This window comes from Akebia trifoliata, chromosome 15 (genome assembly GCF_017979445.1).
Source record: "Akebia trifoliata isolate Shusen 1 chromosome 15, ASM1797944v1, whole genome shotgun sequence".
Lineage (NCBI taxonomy): Eukaryota > Viridiplantae > Streptophyta > Magnoliopsida > Ranunculales > Lardizabalaceae > Akebia > Akebia trifoliata.
In genome coordinates this window covers 7,454,903-7,482,503 of record NC_141389.1, presented here as the reverse complement: position 1 = coordinate 7,482,503, position 27,601 = coordinate 7,454,903, and the positions used below count along the sequence as shown (strand labels likewise).

Here is a 27,601-nt window from a genome sequence, read left to right as displayed (position 1 = left end):
CTCTTTAGGGTCTCAAAACGCTACCCTATATATATATATGAGAGAATTGCTATGAGCACCCAACTTTTACTTATTACACTGCAATTTCGTAAACTATTTACTACCTACCAATTAAAGATTGAAACACACTCTTTAAACATTACCAAGGTTTGGCTCAAACATTATAACCCATTCAAAAAATCTCAATAGTTGTTTAAAATTATGGTTAGGCTCATAAAAAATCTTAAACCCAAAAAATAGAAATTTAGCAAAAAGAAAAAGAGACATTCTACTGGCACCAAACTTTTACTTGTGCTCAATCAATTTCTAATTTTCTTTATTTTAATTAGAATGTAATAAGTAAAATTTGGGGTGCCAATAGAAGCTCACTTCATTATGCAAACGTTGATTACTATCTCCCAACTAAGAACTGCAAGTAAAAAAATAAAATTTTCTTTAAAAAAAAGAAAAGAAATGAAAAAGAGAGCAGCTCAAAACCCATCAATTTTCACTTATAGCACACCAAACTATATATATATATAGAGATTTACCGGGGCAGACCTAGGGGTGTCAATGGGCTGGTTCCAGTTCGGCAAAACCATCATATTTGTTCAGTTTCGATTTTAAAATTAGTGGAAGAATCAGAATCGTCAAAAATCGTATGTATCCATCGGTTCTGGTTCTTAATAAACGGATAAGACAAAAAAATATATATATCGAGTAATTATAGGATTCTATTTTGTTTATATGCAAGTGTTTTTTTTTACTATAAAATACAAAAAAAAGAAAATAAAAAAAACAGATCATTTATAAGTGTGAAGGAATCATAGATGCTTTTCATTGAGATACATGTGAAAAGCATATATGGTTCCTAACCACTACCATGTCCTCAAAGATGAGATATTATGTACAATATTGAGTCACTCAAGCACGACTCTCTAGGAAATATAGACATTTTAAATTAAAATACATAATTTATATGAAAACATGATAAATTTTATATAATATCGATTAACTTTAAAATGTATGAAAACCGGATACCCACGCGTACACGTCGGTTTAGTTCCTGATAGACCCGGCTCTAATCGGGTATTGAAAATAAGGATCCAAAACAGAGGTTTTCATTTTTGGTTCGGTTAAATGGTTATCTATTGCAATTTTATTACAAAAACTCTCAATGAACAGACCTTACTTTATGAATCGGCTAGCATGACTAATTTAGTAAGATTTCAAATTTTACTAAGGATCTTGGATCCACATGGATTATCAAATTAGCAATCCAAGAAAAAATTCATGGCAAAAAAAAAATTCAAAATTCAAAATTCAAAATAAAAAAATAAAAAAATCCTTACTTACTAAACTCCCAACTCCCAAATTTAAAATTAAAATACAACAATGAAAATTAATCGGTTTTTATTTTTTATTTTTTGGCTTTAAATTTTTTTTCAAAGTTCTTACAATTTAATCTTTTATAGTCCTTTGGCATCAGATCAAGGTAGATCACCACTCCAAGGTTTACCGTGTAACAAACTTAAAAAGGTAAGGTTTCCTTGGAGTTGTCAGAACTTCAAGGGAGTTTTTATAATATAAATGCAACTGGTAGGTCTGCCCGGTAAATCTCTCAATTATATATGGACAATCATTCAAATTGGAAAGGATTGGTGAGTATAAGTAAAAGTTGGTGTGCTAATAGAATCTCGCAGAAAATATAGATTAATTTATATAAAAAGATAAATATATTTCAAAAAAAGGTAGAAAAACAAGAAGAAATATGAGAGAAATTGCTTACGAATCGGAAGATCCAGACTTTGAGTGAGTGCTTCCATCATTTAAATGCTCCATGTTGCAGAAACCCTAAATCTTCCCAAATTCAAAGATAGAAACAGAGATATGAAGCCCTATCTTTTCAGATGTTGAAATACTTGGACTGATCTGTTCGAATTTTAGAGGCGAAGAAGAAACCCTAAATTTTCGATCCCACAAGGCACAATAGATCCACATTGATTCTAGTCTCCCTCATCAGTCAAATGGAGTGTTTTTTCTTTGCTATTTTGGGTGATTTAGAGATACCCCTTTACATTTTAGAGAATATTTGAGATAACCCTCAGTGATTTAGAATTGATGACAAGTCACTTGACCTCGGTCTTCTCTAATAAACTAATAATGTTGGATGATATAAAAGCCTTCATCTTCTTCAAACTCTAGAAAAGAAGTTGAAGATGATGGCAAAGTCGAGTCAAATATTGAACCCGCGGTTCAACCATTGATCCAGACCACATTAGGAGTCCGTTCATGGGTTCATTATAGGGGCGTCAATGGGTTCATTTAATCGTAACAAAATTTGGAAACGTTGGTTTTAGTTCCCTTTTTTGATAATCGATTAGAGTTGGGTCTAAACAAGAACCGAACCAATACGAATTCAAATTGATTAATTCTATCTGATGGGTATATGCGGGAACCTAGATCCGATTTATTTTGTCCTTCCTTTTATACTATATATGACTTAAATGTTTTTTTTTTTCATTTTAAAATTAATATATGTTATATAAATGGGTTATTACTTTTAAAAATTTATTATTTGTAGATGAATTTTAATTTTTGAAAAAAAATCATTATCTCATATCTTTAGTCGACAAATTATAACTAAGTTGATGATTTTGTAGATAATAATTATATTTTGGAAAGGAAAAAAAGGATTTACAATAATTCGAATTGACAAGAGCTTGAACCAAAAAATATAATTGTATTGTTTCCATGTAACCAAATCGGATTGAACCCATTGACACCACTAGCTCATTGAGCTCAATCAACTGATCTAATCACGTTTAAAACACTAGTCCATTAATAACAAAATACAAGAGTGGGTGCTGGCATATTTGAAATGTACTAAACCTATTTTGATATAGTTCCTAAGGGTGTCAATGGATAGGCGAAATCCGAATTCGAATTCGAAAAATCGGATATTATCCGGAATTTTCGGATATCGGATTCGGATTCGGATGTCAGTTTAACATTTGAATGCATTTCGGATACGAATTCGGATATTGCGATATCCGATTTGATAATATCCGTTCTGATAAGAATATATATATTATGTATTTGTGTTTTACAACAAAACTTTATATATGTATATATATCGTCTCATGTATTCGTGTTATACAACAATTTTTTTTTTTTAAACTCTATCTTCTCTCGAACAGTCGACCAGACTGAAGAACAGTCTCTCTCAAAGCTTCAAACATGAAGAACAGACCAGTGATTTCGATTGCCGTAACCACTGTCTTCTCCGGCCGGCGACCATCTCTTTCACTCACTTTCTCTCTCTCTCTCTTCAATCTGAACCTATCGGAGTGGTTATTCGCAGAAAATGGGGGTTTCGACTGTCGAACTTCGACACATCTTCTTCGCCGACGAGCATCCAGGTACAGCCTCTCTCTCTCTCTTTCTCTCTCTTTATCTCTCTCTCTCTTCAATCTGAACCTATCGGAGTGGTTATTCGCAGAAAATGGGGGTTTCGACTGTCGAACTTCAACACATCTTCTCCGCCGGTGAGCATCCAGGTACAGCCTCTCTCTCTCTCTCTCTCTCTCTCTCTCTCTCTCTCTTTCTCTCTCCGATCTGAACCAGTCGGACAGATTGAGGAAGACGAACTTTTTAGGATTTTTTATCGAATTGGATGTTATCGGATATCCGATATATTTTTCGGATTCGAATTCGAATGTTTGTTAAGGATATCCGATTGGATTCGAATTCGAATTCGGATAGTATTATTTGTTTTCGAATTCGAATTCGAATTCGGATATAGCACTATCCGATCGGATATCTATCCGTTGACAGCCTTAATAGTTCCTCACCCTTAATTGTATATTTGGTGTATTCAAGGTCTTATTTAATTCATTTGACTAATGCATGTACTAATGAATTGAAGTTAATTTAAAATAAATTAAATTTAAGTTTTTTATTCTAAAGCTTCCATTGCTACCCCAACTATTAGTTATTGCACCATAATTTCTTAAATTAATTATCATACCCCCAGTTAAAGAGAAAAACACACTCTTGAAACTAGGAGTGGCAATCTTAACACGATTCGAAAATGACATGAAATTAGTAGGTTTGTGTCATACCTAATTGGGTTTGGGTCGTAATAGTGTCAACCCATCTAACACAATTATTAAATGGGTCGGGTCCGGGTTATGGGATTCAACCTGCTTAACCCATTTTTACACGTTTAGTTATTCTGTCATTAACTTATAGTTTTAAATATATCAATAATTATTTAAGAATTTTTTAAATTATCCATTTTTGTTAGAATTTCCTAGAATATTTGTAAAATACATTTTTTTTTTCCAAATTTTATAAAATATAGAAGGTGTTTTAAGATGTTTTTCAAATAATTAATGGTTAAGCTTTTAGTTTGGAAAAGAAAAAAACACTTTCTTTATTAAGTTTTTTATATTTATATTTTTTAACCTATTTTTTTCATTGAAATCTTGAGGCATGTAGTGCTTGAGTCCTAATATTGTGATCCATGTGGGGAAATGACCCTTAGTAAGATTTTAAATCTTACTAAGTAAGGTTGGTATATCTGTGTGATAATGAAATACACTTTGCTCAGTCAATAATAATAATAATAACTACGGAGAATAATTGTCATACCACACAATGGCGAGATATGTCCTAGGGGAGCAAAAGGGGCCCACTTCAAATTATAATTAAGTCAATTCTTAAAGTCAAGCGATACATATTGAGTTCCACACCCTAAATCAAGTACATTATAGAGAGGGATAAATGAGGTTATACACAAAAGAACTTACAATCGAGAATACAAAGTATAGTATAAATCGAGATCCCTTGAAACAAAGCATGGAGGAGAACCTTAGGTTAATAAGTACAAAATGATAGACTACAGTTGGGTTAAAATAAACCAACCAGATCAGTCAATCCTCAGCTCGAAAATCAGGATAGACTTGAGGGAAACAAGAACTTCTTCTTATACCGAGTCATCTCATTATAGCAAAAGACAAAGCTTATTAAAAATAAGGTATGACATACCTTGACATGTTCATTCCAAAAGGCCTTCAACCTACTTCACAAAACACATAACCCGAATTCTTAAAATTCTTCGAAACATGCATATAAAATCACATGCCTGACACAATACTGAACTCAAATCAGGCCCCTAACTTATATCCAACTAAATCCATGGCACATAAACAACCCCAAGCAAGTGTCTAAAATTGAACCCCTCCACTCATAGGGATAAGTACAAGAAAGATTTGAATCAAACTGATGGAATGTAATGCATCATGGATTTTTTACCGTACATTAATGGCCTGCAACACTTACGCATTAGATAAAAAAATCTCTGACAAGTGATGGGTTCATCTCCCAAAACACTTGAATGCGCTTCAAAGTAAATAACTCACCTAATATTTGGATTTGCCAAGCGGTGACACTTGTCCCTAGATTTCGTCTATATAAACCAAACCACCAAACTGAAAAAGGGACAACTAGTTGGTTAAAACAATAGGAAGTGGGAAGCTTATCAAAAAAGATAAGAAAAGATCCACAAGAGAAAGATCACTTTGAAAATCCACTATTCATCTTCTTCTTGGTTTATCTTCTATCTGAGTACTAACTAAATCTCTAAAGGAACGGTGGCAAGCACCACACCAAGGCCTCTTCATTCACACTTTCTCACTTTCTACCATTTTAGAAACCGCAAACCGTTGAAACAAGTAGAAAATCATATATCAAAGTCAAGTCTTTCGATAGAAGAAAATGATCGAGCATGGTAAGCAACAGAGAAAGATCAAATCAACCATAAAGAGAGGTTAACAAGGTCAACACGAACAAGAGACTAGAAAAGAATCAAACCGTCGTTAAAGAGGAAAACCGAGATTTTAATTAAGAAACCAAAATCGCAATATTGTGGATCAAGAAACTTAAATTGTAATATTCATCAAGAAACCAAAATCACAATATTGTGGATCAAGAAACCTAAATCTCAATATAGGGTTTAACCCCTATTCTAAGGTTGCCAATACATTGTGGGGAAACGATAAATTATTGTGGGTTTAATTTTTTTTTTTTTTTTGGATCAACATGCAAATATTGGGAGTTAATTAAATATTATGCATAATTATTTAATAAAAAAGGGTAAAACTAATTGAATCAGTGAATCCAAGATATATGGATTTCATAACCTACGCACATGTGTATACTTATTTGTTTGTATGTATCTCTTCTAGTTTCTTAAATGCCTTACTACATATGTTATTTTTCTTCTATTAATAGTAATTTTGCAGATTCGGTAGAAATGTAGTTTTGCGGCTTATGGATAATCTTCAAGCACGAGGAACACCAATGGTATGTTGTTCTCTCTATTTATGGCATGATCTCAAGCTAGACCTCATGTGGCATGATTTCAACTAGAACTTAGGGTATGTGATCACGTTACTTGCTTTTAGGCTGGTGTTAAGATGAAATCTGAAGTCTTAATATAACAGATCATAACATGGTTCATAAATGAAACCTATAGACCTAGGGTGCAACTCAGGTAGTTTGGGCCAAACTTGACAAACACCAATTCGTGCTCAAGCCCAACCCAATCTGGGGAATGAAATTATCAACTTGATCCCAAACCAAGTCGGATTGGTTCATTCCTTATTAATACTAGATCATTTAGTAATGATAAGAGGTTATATCAAGATAAGTGATATGTAAAACAAAATAAATTTGCAATTATTTGACCTAAAAATGTGTTTTAAAGTTTACATATATGAAATTATTAGCAAGTTTAAAGAAAAAAGATGGTGATGACTAACTAAAGTAACCACATATGATTATTGTTAATTGCAATTTCTAACAAGACAAATATTTAGAATTACAATATAATCATTGTATGGACATATATAATTACATAAACAAAAGCATGAATAACAAAGATAGTAATTATTTAATGAAAACAATCACAAATTAGTTTTGATATATAGATAGACAATAGAGATATAAGAAAATGTTTTCAAATTATACCATATAGAGTTCAAGTTTGGATTTGGTTGAATCGGGTAACCCAATGCCATGCCCGAACCTAATTTTTTATCCTATGAGGTAGGGGTGGAACTTATCCATATCATAGATCACAATTAATATTTTCTTTTATGTTGTAAAGTAGTTAAACTGAGCATTTGATTTATGAAGGGTAGCAGAAAGTGATCTTTGGGAGTCATGGAATTGAGTTTTCTATAGTCGATACATACTCTCCATCTGTTTTAGACTTGAGTAGGGATTAACTCATTATCTTGATTCATTATCACAATGATACTAGACTTTTTAGAAACTACTTGAATGAGACTCACCCAACGGTTGTCAAAGATTGGTAGATGATACCTACATCTAATAATTTTATCATTTTACTCCTAACTACATCTTTCATGACTGGGTTCAATATTCTTTAAGGTTCTAAAGAAGACTAAGTAAAATTTTCTAAGTGAATGAGACTCACCCAATAGCTTTTAAAGATTGGATATGAAACTCACGTCTAACAATTTCATCATTTTACATTTAATTACATCTTTCATGACTGGGCTTAGTCTTCTCAGTGAATGTGATGCATAACTATAGACGGACTAATATCCTTAGTGTCAACTATGGTTCAATTAATAGCTTCTTGATGCTCTCTCAGAACTTCTAACAAATTTTGTTCTTGGATTTGACTGAGTTGAGAGGAAATGATCACATGAAAATGTTGGTTTTTGCTAATAAATGCATATCTCAAAATCTTTAGAAGTGGCTTGAGTTCTAATTTGGGAGGTTTGATTTGGAAATGAATAAGAGTGGAAGTACGAACAAGGAGATTTTCTATTTCAATGTGCCAACTCATAGAGTCTAAAAGTAGAATAGATTCCAATAACGCGTTAACTTCTCTCATGGACTCATATAATTCAAAATCTAGGTCAAAGTGGGCCCAACATTTTTCCAAAGGATCAGTGTTTAAAAATTGTTTACATCAATTCTTGTTTACTTCTTCCACATCGTTTACATAAATTCTTTAAAAATTGTGGAAGATATTCAATTTGACTTTCATATCCCCGGAAGTTAATGTTATAAATCCATTTCAACAACAAATGACTGCATCAAAAGTTACTAAGACTGAATCTTCTAAGATGATAAGAACAATTATTTGGGCAAATGACTAGTTCTGTATCTAAGACAATAAAGTTGTCAGGAAAATAGAAATCCTTGACTTTTACAATCACATCTTCAACAATTCTTTTTGAAATCTTGATGAACCTATCAACTAGACGCAACGTGATGTCAATGGATTTCAAAACTCCTAAACCTAATTGTTTATGAACCGATTAAGGTAAAAGGTTCATAATTACCCCAAAGTTTAGAAGACATTTTTCAACTACTTGATCTCCAATGTGAATAAAAATTATTGGATATCCTAGATCTTTAAATTTTTATGCAACTGTTTGTTAGAAGAGCGACGAAGCTTGGGATACCATGATGACTTTCAAAAGAAAATATATTTTTCTCTTGACAATGGTCAAATCCATAAGGAATCTAGCATAAGAAGGTATCTACTTAAAGACATCTAAGAATGAAATGTTGATATGCACATTTTGAAAAACTTTGGGGACACCCTCAAATTATTTACTCTTCTATTGTTTTTAGCAAAATAGGGAAAAGGTGTTCGCGAAATTGGTAGAACAATCATTCCAAATCTTTCTCTTTTCTCTAAAGAGATTCTAAATTTCTTCTACTTGAACTTTGTCTTTCTCTAGGATATTTTGCTTATTGTCAATATGTTAGACCTTGTTGTCTACCTTTTTTCCAAACCTCTGGGTATGGATATCTTGAACAAAGTCTTATAAAACTCTAGAATGACTTCCTACCGTGTATTATTTTTTTAGTTTATTTGGATCATTAGGTTGACCTTTAAGGTTATGAATAATTTGATTGGAAAATTTGCATTTCTCTCATTCTTGAAGAAAAAGTTAACTGCTCCAACTGAACTTCCATATTTGTTATGGATTGAATAGTGACTTGATTGATTTGAGTTTGAACTTGGGTAATTTGATATTATTGTTGGATGACCTATTGTTGTCCCTTCATCATAGATTCTAAAGATGACTGTTGTTGGACAAAAGGATTATAATTGGTCATGAGATTTGGTACTAAGATTCTATATTCTATAGACTGTTGCGTTTGGTATGGAACTTGAGGAACAATGACTTGGTTCATTTGGAAACTAAATTGCTTAGGAAAACCTCAATTGAAACCAAGTGGACCACTTTATTGGATAGGTTCATTTTGTATATAGGAGAAATTGGGTTGATACCTATTATCTAGGTAGTACATTTGGCTAAACAAATTAGGTGTTGATTTTCTAAATACATTGTATCTATTGATTGCATTGGCATGTTCGACCTTAATGAATGGAAAGTTGGGACAAGATTCAATCAAATGGTTGTTATTGTTGTACAAGACACATAATGTACTCGGCTCGACTGTTACTTATGAAACTGAGTAAGAGTCATAGTGAGGGTTAGCTGCTGAGATGGTGATAGTATCTAGTTTCTTTGTAAAACTATTCATACCAGTCACTAGACTAGTCATAACATTCTTAAGATCAGGATTTACCTTCATCTCATATATGCTGGACTTCTTTACTAGATTTTCTTTATCAAACTTTCTACCAATTCAATCAGGAAATTTTATGTTTGGTTGGGTATTTTATTCATGAAGTGACTTTTATGCATGGAATCAACTAGGGTACGTTGATTTATGATTAGTCATCTATAGAAACTTTGCATCAACTGTACTTTGTCAATATTATGGTATGGGCATTTGACTAGTAAATCCTTGAATCTCTTCTAAGCTTGAGAAAATTCTTCATCAGGATACCTTCTAAAATTTCTAATGACTTCCTTCATTCTTTCAGCTTTAGCCATGGGGGCAAATTTTTGTTATGGATTTTTTGGATAAAATATCATAGGAAGCAATCAAATTGAGTGCTAGTAATCAGTATTGTTGAAAGGTAAAACAATGCATGTGGGTGAGGTAAGGTAAGCATGAGTGACAAACTCATTTAAAGTTCACTTGCGATCACCTATCATAGGTGATGATGATTTCCTACGAATTCTACTAATGTTATGTTTAATATCAAGATCAAATTGTTTTATTACTTTTACTCCTTGAACGTCTACCAAGCATGCAAAACACATAGTCCTTTAAAAAATAAAAAATAAAATAAAAATACTTGACCTAGATAGGGTGTCTAACTTTAGACAACTCTTGATGGGTAAAAATAACACAATTAGCCTTTCATCCCAGTTCTATGGAATCAAAATCGGCTAGTCAGATCTCCAGATCAGAGGTGGCACACAATGCTTAATAGAGGGCATTCTTAAATCATCTTCTTTTTTAGTATAGACAAAGTCTATCTCCTTATAGGGCAAAATTGTCTTAGGTACCGATAATGATCAAGAAACGTAATAGGTGCAACTTGAAGTAGATTTTTCCTATCGAGCTTGTGGGCCCTATAATTCAAATTTAATTGATTTTAATTAATTTGAATGTATCAACTAGTCAATTTATTTTCCTAATTTAGAGTAAGGAATTGGTAATGACCTTCAATCCTTATATTTTTGGTGTTATCCCTTGATAAGAGTGCTCTTTACTAATTAATTGATCCAAGTGTGTGCAAATAAAAATAACAAACAAAGGCCAAGGAGTACATAGGTGTGACAAGTAAAACCTCATGTGCTAGATGAGAGAAGATAGGTTGAATAGACTTAGGCCACCAACTCCAGATTTTGTGTGCGAACCTATGAAGCCATGACGGTATGTCTAATCATCGTGCTTCCCTAATCTATTATAATTCAAGTTTTCTTGGAATTTATTAAAAATTATTTCAAAGTACCTAACACAAAGATGGTCTATTATAGAAACTAAATCTAATTAAAAAAATGAAAAATAGAAAATAAAAAGAAATTTCGTTATTGATCTTTGGATTTCTCCTCTCAAAATAGAAAGTATTGACAGCAAATGTCGAAAATCTACCTCGTGATTTGTGAACTAAGATCACAAATTATTATTATTATTGATTTTGATAAAAATAAGAGTACAAATCTCGGTATTATCCTCACATTAAGAGTCAAGTGTCAAAAATAATGGTAATGATGTGTGTGTAGTTTTTTTTTCTCCAAGCTTTGCATGTGATCACCTGAGAATGCGATTTTTAATGTGTAGATGATTGATTTTTGTGCTTCATCTTCTACATAGGTTTCTATAGATTTTCTTGTCTCCGCATTTCACGTTTTATTGGCCGAGAAGAATTTTTTGACTTTTGGACTCGATCTTCTCTTGAATTAGAATCCAAGTATCTCATGAAGAGCTTTGCTTCATCTTTAGTGGAGGGCTTGAGATCTTCTTTTTTTCTAGAGGCAGAGTTTCTATCTTTTGAGAGAAAGTGGTCCAAGATCATTTTCTGAATGTATGGGTTTTGGTATTTATAGAATCAGGTAATGAAAACTTTCCAATTTTACCACAAACTTAAAGGAATTTAGTAAAATTGTCTAAATGTCAAAAGATTATCTTCCCAATGCAGGTAGTTATGCAAACTTCTCAGTGAATTTGACCCATCTTTATAATTATAGGGCCTATGATCAAGTTGTTTAATGATTTATCAAACTCATTTAGTGGGTTTTGATGATTTGATCATAGATTAACCCGACTTACGAGTGTGTGGGCTTAGAACATGATTTCTATCACTTGGACACGGAAGGACCAATAGATTTTATCTATGAAAATCTAAGTTCATGCTTTAAAAGGCAATTTTAACAAACGGGCCCAATTTAAGTATATGACCCATTAGTAGGGTTCCTAAAATGGGTTATTTGTAATTTTGAAGGAATTTAAGGGCTAATGTAAATTTTTTGTATCTACAAACACCCCTCAATTACATGTCATCAACCATGTAAGTGGTGATGATGTGTCATTGACCACATTGATATATGGATTTTTTTTTTATGAGAAATAACTTTGAAAATATTTTCCCAAAAGTCCCATTTTTATTTGAATTTTAGAAAACATATATATATATATATATATATATATATATATATATATATATATATATATATATATAGGGTCGGTTCCATAGACACATAAAGCTACAACGTTTTTGTCTTATATGGTTAAAAGGTTCAAAATGGGCTGATTTTTTGTGACGATGATCTCTATGATGAGGGAATCATCCTTGCAAAAAATCATCCATTCCAAAACTTCTAATCCCATAAAAAATGGTTTACAAAAATTGGACGGTCTAAAATTTTTCAACTTGTAAACATTGGGTTAGAAGTTTCATAATGGGCAGATTTTTGGCGAGGATGATCTCCTCACCATAGAGATCATCCTCACAAAAATTCAGCCCATTCCAAACATTTTTTCCCATATAAAACAAAACACGTTGTAGCTTTATGAGTAGCTTTATGTATATACGGATACTTATCCATATATATATATATATATGGGTCAGGTTCAAGGGCCATATGAGAAAACATATGAGAAAACTTTCGTTTTTCAAAATAAGGGTTAGAGGTTTTGGATTGAGCTGATTTTTTGCAAGGATGGTTACTATGATGAGAAGATCATCCTCACAAAAAATCAGCTCAATCAGAAACTTCTAAATCCATCAAAAGTGATTTACAAATTAGTGATTAAAAGTGGTAAAAAATCGACGGTCCACATTCTAGATCACTTTTAATGGGGTTAGAAGTTTCAGATTGGGCTGATTTTTTTTGATGATCTTCTCATCATGGAGATCATCCTCACAAAAAATCAGCTCAATCCAAAATTTCTAGCTCATATTTTAAAATTTTATTAAAAACGAAAGTTTTCTCATATGTTTTCTCATATGGCCCTTGAACCTGACCCTATATATATATATATATATATATATATATATATATATATATATATATATATATATATATATATATATATATATATATATATTTGCATTTTTTTTCTAAAGAAGTGTTTTTGTAGAAATATATATTTCCATTTTTTTTCCTTTCTGTATTAAAATTTCCTTACTGAGTTAGTAAGGCAAGTTTTCTCACTTCATATCCTTATGGCAACAACATGAAAATGTGATATGGAGCCTTAAGAATATAGATGACAACATTTAATTAAATTTAACAAACAAGTATTTTTGAAAAGAAAAATCAATTCACAACATTGAATTTCAATTTTGAATTTGGGAGTTTGGGGACCATCCATTTTCAACACCTTGGACCAAGTCCAACAAAATTTATTTTAATAGAAAAAATAAATTTGATTTTTTTTTTTTTTTTTAAATGAGGTGTAGAGGACAATGGTGTTGGATTGGATATGTGGTAACTATAGACACCAAAATTTGACCGGGCCCTTGACGCAAAATGCCTCACAAATTGAAAAAAATTAGAATGGATTCCGAAGCCCAAACCTACAAAAATCCAATTTATTTTGTCATTCTTTTTCAATAAATGGCCCAAGGCTACTCACGTGACCCATGGACTCAAACACCTCTCAATCCAATGCAAGCCCAAACCCTTCCTTATTCTACACTTCCTAACCCAATATTCTACCCATTACCCAAGTCCATTCAACTCAACCTAATACATTTCCCAAGCCCAATTCTCTACCCAAGCCCAACATCACAACTAATCACCCAATATTATCTAGGTATGACACATGTCATCACCTCATCTCACCTTCCTCATCAAACCACCAACTCCCATCACCCCTTAAAAAAAAATTAACTATCCATTACTTTTATCAAAATATCATCTACCCACACCTCCAACCTACACCTCATCCCTAACCTATCCTATCCATTCTCTCAAATCAAACACTTATAACCTACACTTCCCCCTAATCTACCCCCATCATTCCTTATAAAACCCACATATACAATCTAAACCTACACCCCTCCTTTCAAATCAAACACTCATCATCTCCCATCAACTCATCTAAATCCCTCATCTTCACCCTCCCAAAATATCATCAACCACTCTTTTAAATCTTTCATTCTCTTAAATTAAATACCATTCAATCACAACCACCATATTAAACACCCATTATCTCACCTCACCAAACACTCCACCCAAATGGGTTGGGTAGGATCCAAATCATTTGGGTTGCAAATAACCCATTTAACCCTCCTTCTTTAAATACTCTCCAATCTCCTCCAAATTACACCCACTTCTCTCTCAAACTTATAACCATTCTATCATTTTTCTTCATTTCACCCAATTTTACCCCTCAAAATAACTCTCAAACTCTATAAAACCCTCATCATTCTTAACTCTAAATCCCTAATGAAAAATTAAGAAAAACACCTCCTAAAACTACAACTCCCTCAACTCTCTAATCTTACTCTACTCCCTAACCACCATCAACTCTCAACTCTCAACCTTCTCTCAAACAAATTAAGAAAAGAAAAAGAAGATTCATCAAGGGGTACATCATTGAAGATCAAAGAAGATTAATATTAGATCAAGGTGGGTTTGAAAAAGAACACCCCTCTAACTTCCCTCTTCTACTGACCCCATTTTCTACACTTTTGCACACACCACAACGGTTTGAATCGCCAATGGACCCCTTTTTCAATAAGGGTGCCCTCAATGGTTTGAACCAATACCGAAAGCTCCTCATACTTGAGGGCACATATCAGATTTTTTATTATTTCTATCGTTTTATTTTATTATTTTAAAAAGTTGATCAAATTCGAGGTTACCATCTACGGTGGATGGAGTAGGGTGCCTAACACCTTTCCTACTCCATAAATGGACCCCCTTACCTTGAATCAAAGGTTGGACTAAACATACTTTATCCATATGAGAGTCATCAAATGTCAAAATGACATAATTTCCAAACATGACATCGGGAGACCATTCACACCTATCTCCAAACATGAATGGTGGCGACTCTAAACTCCCCCAAAGTGGAGGGATATTTCAAAAATGATGAAAATCCCGTATCTACAATAACCATGTCGGGGGCGGGGATTTGACTAAGTTGGTAGGGTAGCTTAACTCTTGAATTTGTTGCAAACACTGTCAACATGGTGAGAAGGAAATATACTTGTAGTCGAAGATCGAGTCCAATTTCTACTGGGATTTCATAATAAAATATCCCCCCTTTTTAAAAGAAAATCCCTCTTGGTAGCAAAGAAAATAATTAAATTTAGTCTCCGATTGAAATTCATAAATCAAGGAGTAGAATCCTTCACTGTTTTGATTTCCTCAACTTATAAAAGAAAGCCAAGAATTTTGTTCTTGTGCTATCTTTTATTTCTGATGATCTCGAGAGCAGAAAGACCATTGTGAGAGAGAAGAAAAAAAATGGCAAGAGGTACCCATCTTCTTAACTTCTTTTATTCTTTTCTTTATTGTATTATATCATTAATTGATAAATCATCAAATTCATATATCTTAGTCCCTTATTTGGAGAATTTTACGAATTTTTGAAAATTTTCAAATTTTTTGTGATTATGGGTTTGTGCAACATTGCCTTTCCTTTGCTATTACAATGAGAAGAGGAGGAGTAATCGATTAGTCACTAAAGAGGTTGGGCTATACCACAAGGGTTTGAAACAAAAAGGGCTGGGTTGGAATGGATTTGTAGAGATGATGAGGCGTGTGAGTGCACACACACACACACACAGAGACAAACACACACGTTTGTTTGTTTTTTTTTTTTTCCATTTATTAAATTTTGAAAATGAATAATTCACAAAAGGTCACAATATCATAAATTTTTTCCAAAACAATGAATTACAAAGAAATTTTGATTGATTCTTATAGTGTTCGATAAACTCATGTACAAGTTATGATTAATTCAATTAATGAGAACTGGGCGCAGTTGCCAAGGCATCCCTTAAAAAAAGGAGAGGTCTAGAGTTCAAGTCTCCTCATTGGCTACTCACATATAATTATCTCTACTTACATGGTATGTATGGTATTCCATATACCTAGGGGATTTGAGTGAGATATGGTGTTCTAAGAGGTCAGTTGCCTCGCCTTGCTAGTTAGGCTTACGGATCTACAACTCCCGTCATAAAAAAAATAGTAAATTTTTTTTTAAATTGTGGTCTAGATCTACCTAGTAAGAGAGTTAAATAAATTTTGTAAATTAAATTCAAAGTTTACATAGGATCAATTCAATGAATAAGATAATGATATGTAACAAGAAAATACAGGAAATTAATTAGAATAATGCTGGAGTGACCTCAAAATTAGACCTCACATCGCACACCGTAAAAGTGCATAGGAACCATAGATCATTTTCCAAGAGATACGAGTGAAAAAGGATCCATGGTTCCTATCCACTTTTACATCAGGGTGTGCGATGTGAGGTCCAATCTTGAGGTTACTCTAGCATGACTTGATTAATTAGGGGAGTTGATTTCTCTTTGAAAAATGAAAGAAGGAAAGTTGATTGCTTAGGTAATCTAAATGTTTTTTCTTTCCACGTGAATATCTCATTTATTCCTTTCTCATTATAATTATATTAAAAAAAATATTATATTAATCAAGTGAAAAAAAAAGAATGGTTTATTTTTTGTGTTAGCATTCTCCTTGGTAGGATTTTTGTACAACATCCCTAGCATTAGACCATTGATATCTTTCGTGATTCGCAATAAGCAAATTCAAGGATAATAGAGCTATGGTCTTTGTATGGGTTTGAGTTTGATGCGAAGGTTTGTTGTATTCCCAATTCCAAGCAATTAAGCGGGTAGTTGTAGACACCCCATTTTTGTATTTGTTTAATTCGATAATTCATCATCTGATTGTGGTGATTCCTAATGATGAGCGTAAAAAATTCGAAGGCTTGTAAGTATTGTCCTTGATTTCTCCTGTTTCTAGTCTTTCTATCTCCACTACTCGTTATGACTTAATATAGAAATTTACACATGCTTAGGATCACTACACCTCATAGCCGATTTAGCAAGCAAGCACGTACGTTTAGGTTCACTACACATTTTGATAACTTAGAGACATTATAATACTAAAAAAATGTGACTTGAAACTTAAAAATAATCATGTTGGGAGTGAAAGAAATCTCATGCTAAAATTCATAAAAATCTATAAAAATCAATAAAATGATGAAAATACCCCTAATGAATTTTGGACTTCCAAAAAATCTCAAAAGTACATCCATTGTACTAAGAATATAATTTCGAGTCTAATGACACCCAAATCGACGAAAACAAAAAAAATTATAAGAAATCATAAAAATGATCGAAATACCCCTTAATGTCTGACTTTGACCTAGAGACCTTGAATCTTATGAAAACATGATAAAAAATTTGAAAAGTCCTCGATCAGTTAAAAATTCAGATTGAAATTTAATCAAAATCAAAATCAAATTCAAATTCATAGTAAAATTTACTTAAATAATTAAAATTCAAAATCAAATTCAAATTAGAACCAAATAAAATTCAAACTAATGTTTAATCAACCAATCTAATCCAATGTCAATTGACCAATCCAATTAAAAATTAAGTTAAAAATCAATCAAATGAATTTCAAATTAAAATTCAAAATTAAATAAAAAATGAATTCAAAGTTAATCGACCAATTAAAAGTCAAGTTAAAATTTAATCAACTAACAAAATTCAAATTATAATTCGATCGATCAATAATGTCCAAATTAAAATTTAAGCGAGTAATCAAATTTCAAATCAAAACTTAATCAACCAACTAAAAGTCAAATTAAAATCGATTAACCCATAAAATTTCAATTATAATCAAAACAACCATTAAAAATAAAAACATAATTAAAATTAACCAATCAATGCATCCAATCGATGAAGGATTACCAAAGTGCGAGTAATGTTGGATCACCACCTCCATTCTCCAAATAAGAAATGTGAAAAAAGGAAAAAAAATTAGAAGAGAAAAATAGAAACAAAATTTTATAAAAAGCTCTCTTCTTCATGTGGCTGGGCTCTCCACGACGTCTCTCTCTCTATCTCTTTTTTATTTTCTACACACGACAGCAAAGGGAGGGTATTCTTCTCCTCCACATCCCAGTCAACCAACTCCTTCGTTGTCCCTCTCTTTTCTAGATAATAGCAAGGACAAAAAATAAAAAAGAAAAGAAAAAGTCTCATCTCTCTCTTCGCATAACAACTTCTCTATTTACTTATCTATTTATTCACCATTTTCAAACAACTCTCTACAACTCCCTTTGTCTCAAGATTATTTTTTCTCACCGTTGCGGACTAAGGCATTGGCTTCTTCTTTTGAAATGTTTAAGCCTATGGCGAGGTCACCAGAATATCCCGTCTTCAATGAAGGCCTGACTAGAGGACCTGAAGTAGATATTCCCATAATGCCATAATAGTCTTCATGAGTAGGACACAAGTGCATATGCCTAATGTGGAAGATGTGAAGATAAGGGTTCCAACGCTTAGCCAAGCACGCAAAAGATTTCAATTTATCTCAACCCGTGGAAGTACAGGGCGCATCTCAACATGAATTTTTCAAAGTTGAATTTCTCTATGGTGTGCATCCCCGTGATAGTTATTTTGACCAATTGGTCGATTGAGTTATTGCCTATAGCCAGCATCCTGAGTTGACACAAAAGAATAGTTTAGTACATTTCCAAGGTCCATGTAAAATTACTTTTCTTTTGAAAAATTTTGTTCTTCTTGAAAAACACTTTTTTAAAACATTTTTTCCTTGAGAACACTTCTTTTGGAAAACATACTTTCTGAAAAATATTTTTCTTTTGTAAACCACTTTTCTTCTTTGAAAATTTGATTTTCATTTTGATTTAAATGGCCCGGTCTATCATGATCATTGGATCGAGATGGATTGGGTCATTATTAAATTTTTACAAGAAATGGATTCTTTATTGGGTCGGTGTACCCATTTTAATTTTTAGAAATAAATTTTTTTGACCCTTGAGGACAATCATACACTCTGATCTCATCATTTACATCATTCACATACATCAATCATAAGGTTTCATTCAATGAACAACCCGGGAACACCCACGATAAGCTCGAGTTGTGACTTACAGGAAATGTTTCTAGACTCTAAGCTTACGACGTGCAATGCATTTTTATCTGGCCACCCTTTTCCAAGCACACCTATATACCTCTCAAGCATACTCAATCAGATGGTACGTGGTGACTTGGTTTGATATACCGTATAGATGATAATCTAAAACTTCAATCCACTTCTCTAAAGTAAAAAATAGTCAGTTTGATCCCCAATTGAGAAGTGGCGCACAATGCTGAGCAAGGGCCCACTTAAATACCTCTCATCTAGAATAGACGTAGTCTATCCCCCTCGTACAGTAGGGTACAACGGGGCAGGATCTCGCTTAGGTACTGGTTTTAATCAAAAAGTATAATTGATGTACTTGGATTATCTTTTATATACCTATGGGTACGAGTAAAGAGTTGTAGCTTTCATAAATGGTTTTCGCATCCCGTGAGGGGACCGACCACGTACTAGTACTACGTTGGCAATCGGGACATGTAACCGTGCGACTTACAATAGGACAAAGGCTTAAGTCGCTCCAACATGGGTGTATCAATATATCTTTCAGAATCACCTGATCAAACGATATTGATGTCCCAATTTTATATACTTTACGGTACGTGATTGGAGTTGTAGTTTTAATGAATGACGTCGTATCTCCGAGAAGACCGGGCCATGCACTAGTGCCACGTTGGCTATTAGGGACATGTAAGTATGCAATACAGTAAAGTAAACGTGCTAGTGTTGTGTGCAAATAGGAGAGGGTGTGCCCGGGGCATTTTCTAGATGAGTGGGCCTGTTGGCCAGATCAAAGAGACCATGACTTTTTAGATAATTAGTCCATAAAGGTTGCACATTCATAGTTAAGTATCAACCAATCGATTTTTTTTTCAATTTTACGAATGAACTAATCATAAAAAGACTTCTCTTTTTATTTTTATTTTTTTATGGTCAAACCAATGATCGCTTTGAATTTTTATTTTGATTAATCAAAAAGTAGTGAGCAGTACACCCTGAGTTTAATAAAAAAATGATCTGTTTGATCTTTTGAAGTTTTAAAACTCAAAACAAAAATAAATTCCAAAAGGAAAGTTTTCAAGATTGACGTAAGGAACAAGTTGAGTAAATTTTTTTTTTTAATTTTTTAATTTTTTAATATAATTTTTTTTTAATTTTCTTTGTGTTCATTTTGAGGCACATTGCCTCTGGTTTTTGGCTTGGGCCAATTTTTTTTTTATGTCCCATTTTTTTTTCTACTCATTTTGTATCCCGACAAGACGTCAAACGAAAATGCTAGCGTAAACGATAGTAAATGAGCTCAAAAATTGATTATAACTTGACAAAATCTTGTTGAATTTGTCACATTTGGAAGAAAATTTTGTTCTGCCCCAAATCGATATGCACTAATAGTTAATCGAAGATCGGATGAGAAAGTTACAATCAGTTTAAGTTCGACTATCCATTCGACAAAAAAAAAGAGAAAAACGTTTTTATTTTTATTTTTTTATATTCATTTTGAGGCACATTGCCTCTGGTTTTTGGCTTGGGCCAAAAAAAAAGAAAATTTTTTTTCATTTTTTTTAATGATATATATGCTTAAAAGGAGTAATCGAATAAATAAAGTAAAAATCGATTTTTTTTTCTTTTTTTTTTTTTTTTTGTTTTTTTTTAAACTCAAGGGAATAAATAAATAAAAGGAACCTACCTAAAAAATAAATACAACAAATACAATAAATAATGTTAGCTTGCAAATAAGAATTTTTTTTTCAAAATGACCGAGTTGACACGAGGGTAGAGCCTTTACTCCCCAGTGGAGTCGCCAAGCTGTAGATACATGATTTTGTCATTACGATGACCACATCTACTAAGGTTAGGAGTCGCCACCATTCATATTGTAAGTGCGTGTGAATGGTCACCCGATGTGTATTTTTTGAAAAAGTGACATTTTGACGTTTAGTGACTCTCGATGGATAAGGTACGGATCAAATCTTGAGATTTGGGGTAAGCGATTCGGTTGGAGAAAAGGGAAGGTGTTAGGCACCATTTTCTCCCCACTAAATAGTGGTAATCTCAACTCACTCGGTCATTTCGATTGAAAATACAAGAATAAAAACAAAGTGCCACGTGTGTGTATTTGTACCCTAAGTAGGGATTTACTTTCAGCTCGATCATAGGATCATTTACCTTGAGGTCCATTCATCCCAAATCTATTTGAACAAAGTGAAGATGAGGGGGATGATAGAAGAGGAAGGAGGAGAGGGTGTAGAAGAGAAGAGAGTTATTTTTGTTGCACCCACCTTGTATCTTCTTTCTTCTTTTCTTCTTCTTCTTTGAGTTTTCTTGAGTCCTTAGTATTTTATGAAATACAACTCTTGTATGGTTGAAGGAGTAGAGAAGAGATGATGAGAGAAATGAGTGTAGTATGTGATTTTTTTGTGTGAGACTTGGGGAGGATTAGTGAGAGAGAATTGGTAAGATTTTCTTAGTGAGAATGATAATAGTTGTTAGTAGTGAGAGTTGAGAATAATTTTTGTAATGAAAGTTGAGCTTTTTTTGGGAAGAGGAGGAGGGTATTTATAGATGTTGAGGGATTTTTTTTAGGGATATAATAGGGTGAAATGAAGAGAAGTGGTAGAATGGTGTGGGGTTTAAGAGAAATGTGGGGGTAAATTAGAGATGATTGAAGGGCATTTGTGTAAGAAGGGTAAATGGATTGGATCTTTCAACCCATTTGGGTTGAATATTAGATGGAATAAAATAAATGAAAGTGGTTGAGAGGATGTGATTGTGTAAGAGTAATTAATTGGTGAAGTGAGTTGAGGGGATGCAATTTTAATTAAAAGAAGGGTTGTGTAAGAAGGTGGTTGATGTGTTTTGGGAGGGTGTGGGAGATGATGCCATGTGTCAAAATGGTAGAGATGAAGGGTTGAGATGGGTTGATGGGAGAGGTTGAGTGTTTGACTTGAAAGGATGGGTGTAGATTTAGGTTGTAGATGTGGATTTTGTAGGGAATGATGATGATAGATTAGGAGGAGGTATATGTTAGGGGTATGGGTAGATTAGATTTTTTTAAAGAAAAGGTGATGGGTTGATGTGGGTAAATTAGGGGAGGTATAGGTTAGGGGTGTGGGTAGATGTATTTGATTTGAGAGAAAAGGTGATGAGTTGATGTGTGGGTAAATGAGGTTTAAAGAAAATTAATGGGGTAGGTAGTTGGATGGGGGAAGTGAGATGGGGTGATGACATGCATATTTGATTATCAATATGGTGATTGGTTGATGTGGGTAATGGTTTGTAAGTTAGGATTATGGGTTGGAGGTGAATTGGATATGGATAAATGTTTGTGGGCTTTTTAGTGTATTGGGCTTGGGTTATGGAATGGTTTTAGGTTATTGGATTGGGTAGAATTTGTTTTGGATTGGATTTGGGTATGTTGGAGATATTTTGGAGTTTAGGTTATGTGGAGTTAGGCTTAGGTTGAGGGGTAAAGTGAGGGATTGATTTTAGAGAGATGAAGGTTAGTGGGCCGTAAATGGGCTTAGAATTTCTTCGAATTAGGAGTGGAACGGTGAGGGATAAGGAAGTTGGAGATGGTCCCAAGTCTCATTTTATATTTTTTTTATCCTTTTAGGAATTTTTAAAATTATTGGATTGATCGAAATGCCACGTGTTGGCAAATCGGGCTTTTTAGGCCCGTTGGTGAACTTTATCGAAAATTTGACGTTTTTGGTTTTGGAAGCTAAGTGATGAATATTGGGAAAGCGGAGGGTTGGTCGAGTCTTTTTGGCGGGCCTCCCAAACCATTAGGAGGTCTTCGGGGCCTTGGTTCGATCAAAATGTCACTTTTCAATGACTTGGGCCCTTGAGGCCCGTTAGCCTATTTATTTGGAAAATCTGCATTTTTGGGTCTTTTCGAGTAGTGGCCCGTTCAAATTGAGGTGTCTACAATAAATATGCATATTTTTGAATAATGACAATCTTAGAAAATCGAAAGTCGCACATGTGTGCCCGTTTGTTTAATTTAGAGATTAGATGAATATGAAAATTTTCAAATTTAGAAATTTATATGCATTCCTATTTTGTTAGTTTCTAATTCGATAATTTATCATACTTTGGAGACTTAATTTAGAGATTAGATGAATACATAAATTTTCAAAATAGAAATTTATATGCATTTCTATTTTGTTAGTTTCCAATTCGATAATTTATCATACATTATGTAATCTTCTATTTTGAAAAATTCATGTTCATAAATTATATTTTAAAAAATTTATATTTGGAGCTTTCTAATATGAAAATTTCATAATTTTTTATCTTTGGAAAATTCATATCTATTAATTTCTAATTTAAGAATTCATTATTTTCCAATTTAGGAGTTTCATATTTTTTTTGTTAGAAATTCCATGTTGATTTATAATTTGCTAATTTGGAAATTTCATGTTTTTTTGAAACTTTCTATTTTGGAAACTTCGTATTCGCAAATTTCTAATTTGGAACTCATCCTATATTTGTAATTTTCTATTTTAGAAAATTCATTTTTATAAATTTCTAATTTGGGAATTTATCATATTTGTAAATTTCTGATTTGAGAAATTTTCCTAATTTAGAAACTTCATAAATTACCAATTTAGAAATTTCACTTTCATAATTTTTTAATTTGAAGATTTTTTATAAATTTATGTTTTTTCCGATTTGAAAAATATTTGAATATATGGATTTTTAATTGAGAAATCATGTAAAGATTAGAAAAACTTTTGCTGTAAGATTCGTTTAGCAAATCCGATATAATTTGATGATGATTGGACTCTAGTTTGACTTTAGTTTTTACTCGTTAATCATAGGATAATTTTGGATCGTAGTAAAGACCGATCATCTTGATTGGGCGGATTCGATGCCTAACATCTTTCGATACCCGTAATCTAACCCCTTACCCATTTCTCTTATCCATAGACCGATCAAGATTCATTTGGAGTTATTTTTTATTCTTAGACTTAAACTAGGTGGCGACTCCGAATTCTTAGAAAATCCTCCATTTACTAATCAGACTCTTGTTCATTATTTAGTGAAAATGTGTCGAGACAATTTTAGTAGCATACCTCTAACCCCATTCCTACTAATAAAACAAGACTTGTATACTCTCATTTTTAACTTGTAAAAAAGTTTCAATTTTTTTCCTTTAAACCAATCATCTTCAATTGTTGTTATTTGATCTTTGATCTTAAGAACTACTTAAACCTTTAAATCTCAAATATAGAAAAGATATTCGTGAATAGAAAATGATAGAATTTTGGATGAAAAATCTAGGATATTTTGAGAAGTATTAATGGAAAAAAAAAAACCCTTAATTTTTATCCATAATTTGTTATCTTCAAACTCTTTTAACCTTCATTTTAAATTTCTTTTAATCTATTCAATCTTATTTTTGATCCATCATTTTGAACCTTGTCTTAATCATTTGGGAAAATCTTTTATTTATCCATCTAAAATTGCATCTTTTATTTGTCCCACAAAACTTTGAGACACCCCTATATTTTCAACTAATTACATGCCCCATTTGTCCTCACTCCCTCGCCTCTCTCCCCATTTGCCCTCACACTCTCACCTCCCTCCAATTTTTGGACTGCCTCCCTTCAATTTTTTGCTGATGACATTGCCTCTTGATCGGACCTTCTCATATATTAATTGGAAATGACTTAAATATCATTTTCTTCAACTTCTAATAAAAAACATTTGAATTTCTCCCGAAAACCATTTATCTTCAAATTCTTCAACTAAATAACTAACCATAGTTTGCCCCCATTACAAGAAAATCCTGATTCAACCAAACAACTCGTAACTATTTCATTCATTAAATTTCCTCTTTCTTTCGCTAGAATAGAAAAAATTATTGATCCAAAATCAAGAAATTGTTATAATTAAAATAGAAACAATTAGTTACAATAAATGAACATAAAGAAGGCCCGATTTTGATGTGAAGCCTTCACACAATCGAAATTGTACAAAGTCACACATAACTGCCACGTCATTTATATATTAAAGTGAAAAATATGACATTAATTTTATTAAATTTTGCTAGGATGGGGTACCGACAAGAAGACACTAATTTCAATACTAGGACATAGAATTGCAGCTCAAAGGAAGGAAATCAGGTTAGCTTATGAAGGGCTTTACGAAGAAGATCTCATCAAACGGCTTGAATCCGAGCTTTCGGGGGATTTTGAGGTTTACTTCTAACTCTTAATATATCATAATTTAAATTTAAATAATTTTTTATGAAATAATAATTAAATTATACTTCACCTATAAATAGAGAGCGTTGTATCGTTGGATGTTGGATCCTTCTCATCGAGATGCAGTCTTAGATCATGTGGAATTGAGGAAGGAGAACCCTGACTATGGAGTGATCATCGAAGTCGCGTGTGTTCTATCTCCGGACGAGCTTTTGACAGTCAAGAGGGCTTATCAACATTGCTATAAGGATTCCTTGGAAGAAGATGTTGCCTCACATACATCAGACGACTTGCGTAAGGTAACTCGATCCTTTGAAAGTCACTTAGATTTTGTTTGGAGCACAGCTTCACTTTTGACCAAAAATACTTCTATGGAATCATTTCTCGTGGGTGTACTCTAATCATTAATTTAAATACTACAAATATTTTCAATCAAGCATTTCTTTTTTTTTTTTTTTTTTTTTTTTTTTTTTTCTGATTTTTCCTAATAGGCCAAAAATATAAATGCATGTCTGGGACAACTTTGGTTTTTGTCCCAAATTTGTATTTTGGCTTCTGTGGGAATTTGGAAGCCGAGTTATTACCAAGTAATAGTTTCACCTCGAAAGTTCTTACGATTGTCATGGTTTGTGTTGTAGATTTTGGTTGATCTAGTGAGCACCTATAGATACGATGGGGATGAGATAAACCCGAGGCTAGCAAATTCAGAAGCGAATATTCTTCACGATGCTATCGAAGGGAACACCTTTAACCATGTAGAGGTTTTTAGAATCCTGAGTACAAGAAGCAAAACACAGCTCAAAGCAACTTTCAACCATTACAGAGATGATCATGGCACTTCTATCACTCAGGTATATATAGAACAACTATGGATAAGTAGTTAATGTGGAAAAGAGAGGGTAATTTAGACATTTGGGGCTTACTTTTAATTTTTAAATGCCTATGTATGTTCATACTAATACCCACAATGTCATCTTAAACAATGAAACTAAGATAAAATGACCAAAATGCCCTCATCTTCATACTTATAAAACCCCTTATTTTTTGTTACGCTACTATAGAAGAACACTATCATGGGGGTATGTGAAGATTTTTAAAACAGGGGTATCTCAAATGTTCACTAAAATTTGGAGGGATAACGTAACTAAATTACCATAAAAAATTCTTGAGAGATGTTCTTAACAATTTGATCTGATGATGCAATTTTTTGTCAGAGTTTATTGGGCGATCCAGCTGATGAGTTCTTAGCTGCATTGCTTAAGGCAATTCGATGCATCATTAATCCTACTAAGTACTTCGAAAAGGTGAGAAACAAAATAATTAAAATAGAAAATCAAATTGCTAATCCATGCAACCATGGTTTTAAAACTCGTTTTGACGTCTCATCTCGTCCGTGAACGAGACCGAGTTGCTCGGACGAGTTTTCCAATACGATTGAGACGTCTCGTTCAACAATGAGAAAAATGGACATGGGGTTTTAGATCTCGTCTGATACATTGACATGTCCGCCCGTGTCTTCCATGCCTGATACCGAGATGACTCGGGCGAGTTTTGAAACCATGAATCCAACTGAATATATTTCAAATATTATGGGATTTTTCTTGTTTAGTATTAGGTGTTATGCACTGTGATTGATAAGGCTGGAACCGATGAGGACACCCTCACATGTGTGATCATCACACATGCAGAGAAGGATTTGGAGAAGATCAAGGAATGTTTTTATGAGAGAAACAGTGTAACTCTTGATCAAGCAATAAGGAAGGAGACTTCAGGGGACTACAAGAATTTCCTCCTTACTTTACTTGGAAGTGAAGGGGGTTATTAGCTCTCTTTTCTTCCATATGAGTTTTATTTATAAGAAAAGTTCAATCTGATTTTCAGTAGTCTTGTTGTGTTTCAGTTTGTGTGTTGTGGTGTTTAGGTAGCAGAGACTCTAATTTCAATTAGACTACTTTTGACCGTATTTCTTTCTATGCTTGAAATAATTACTGTTTCCAATAGTGTTCAATTAGTAATTTTGGTGCTTTACGTTTGGGTACTTTAGAATCACAAATACTTCAAAAATATAGGATTTGAAGTTCTATAATCAATTAAAAAACGGAAAGAGATTATTATCAAACAAAAATAAATCTTGCATACCTTTTTAATCACAGTAAGTAATCCTAAAAAATTCAAGTGTACCCTAATTAATATTAGGAAATTGTTCAGTGTAGGGTCATCATGGAAGTCTTTATTTGTTATTATTTATTGTAAATTTCATAAACAACAAGAATAATAATAATAATAAATTTTCTATTTATAAAGCTCTTGATAATTATCATGGTAGAATTTTATGTT

General features: G+C 32.8%; 1 long non-coding RNA gene and 1 pseudogene across 1 annotated transcript; both read left to right on the top strand.

Annotated features, from left to right (window-relative positions):
- The first annotated feature begins 3,346 nt into the window (after window positions 1-3,346).
- Window positions 3,347-25,665, top strand: LOC147384163 (annexin-like protein RJ4 pseudogene; annotated as a pseudogene).
- A 222-nt stretch (window positions 25,666-25,887) lies between these two features.
- Window positions 25,888-27,234, top strand: LOC147384162 (uncharacterized). The gene is made up of 3 exons (XR_015172822.1): window positions 25,888-26,115; window positions 26,479-26,568; window positions 26,874-27,234. It is a non-coding gene; the product is annotated as an uncharacterized LOC147384162 (long non-coding RNA).
- Window positions 27,235-27,601: the final 367 nt, after the last annotated feature.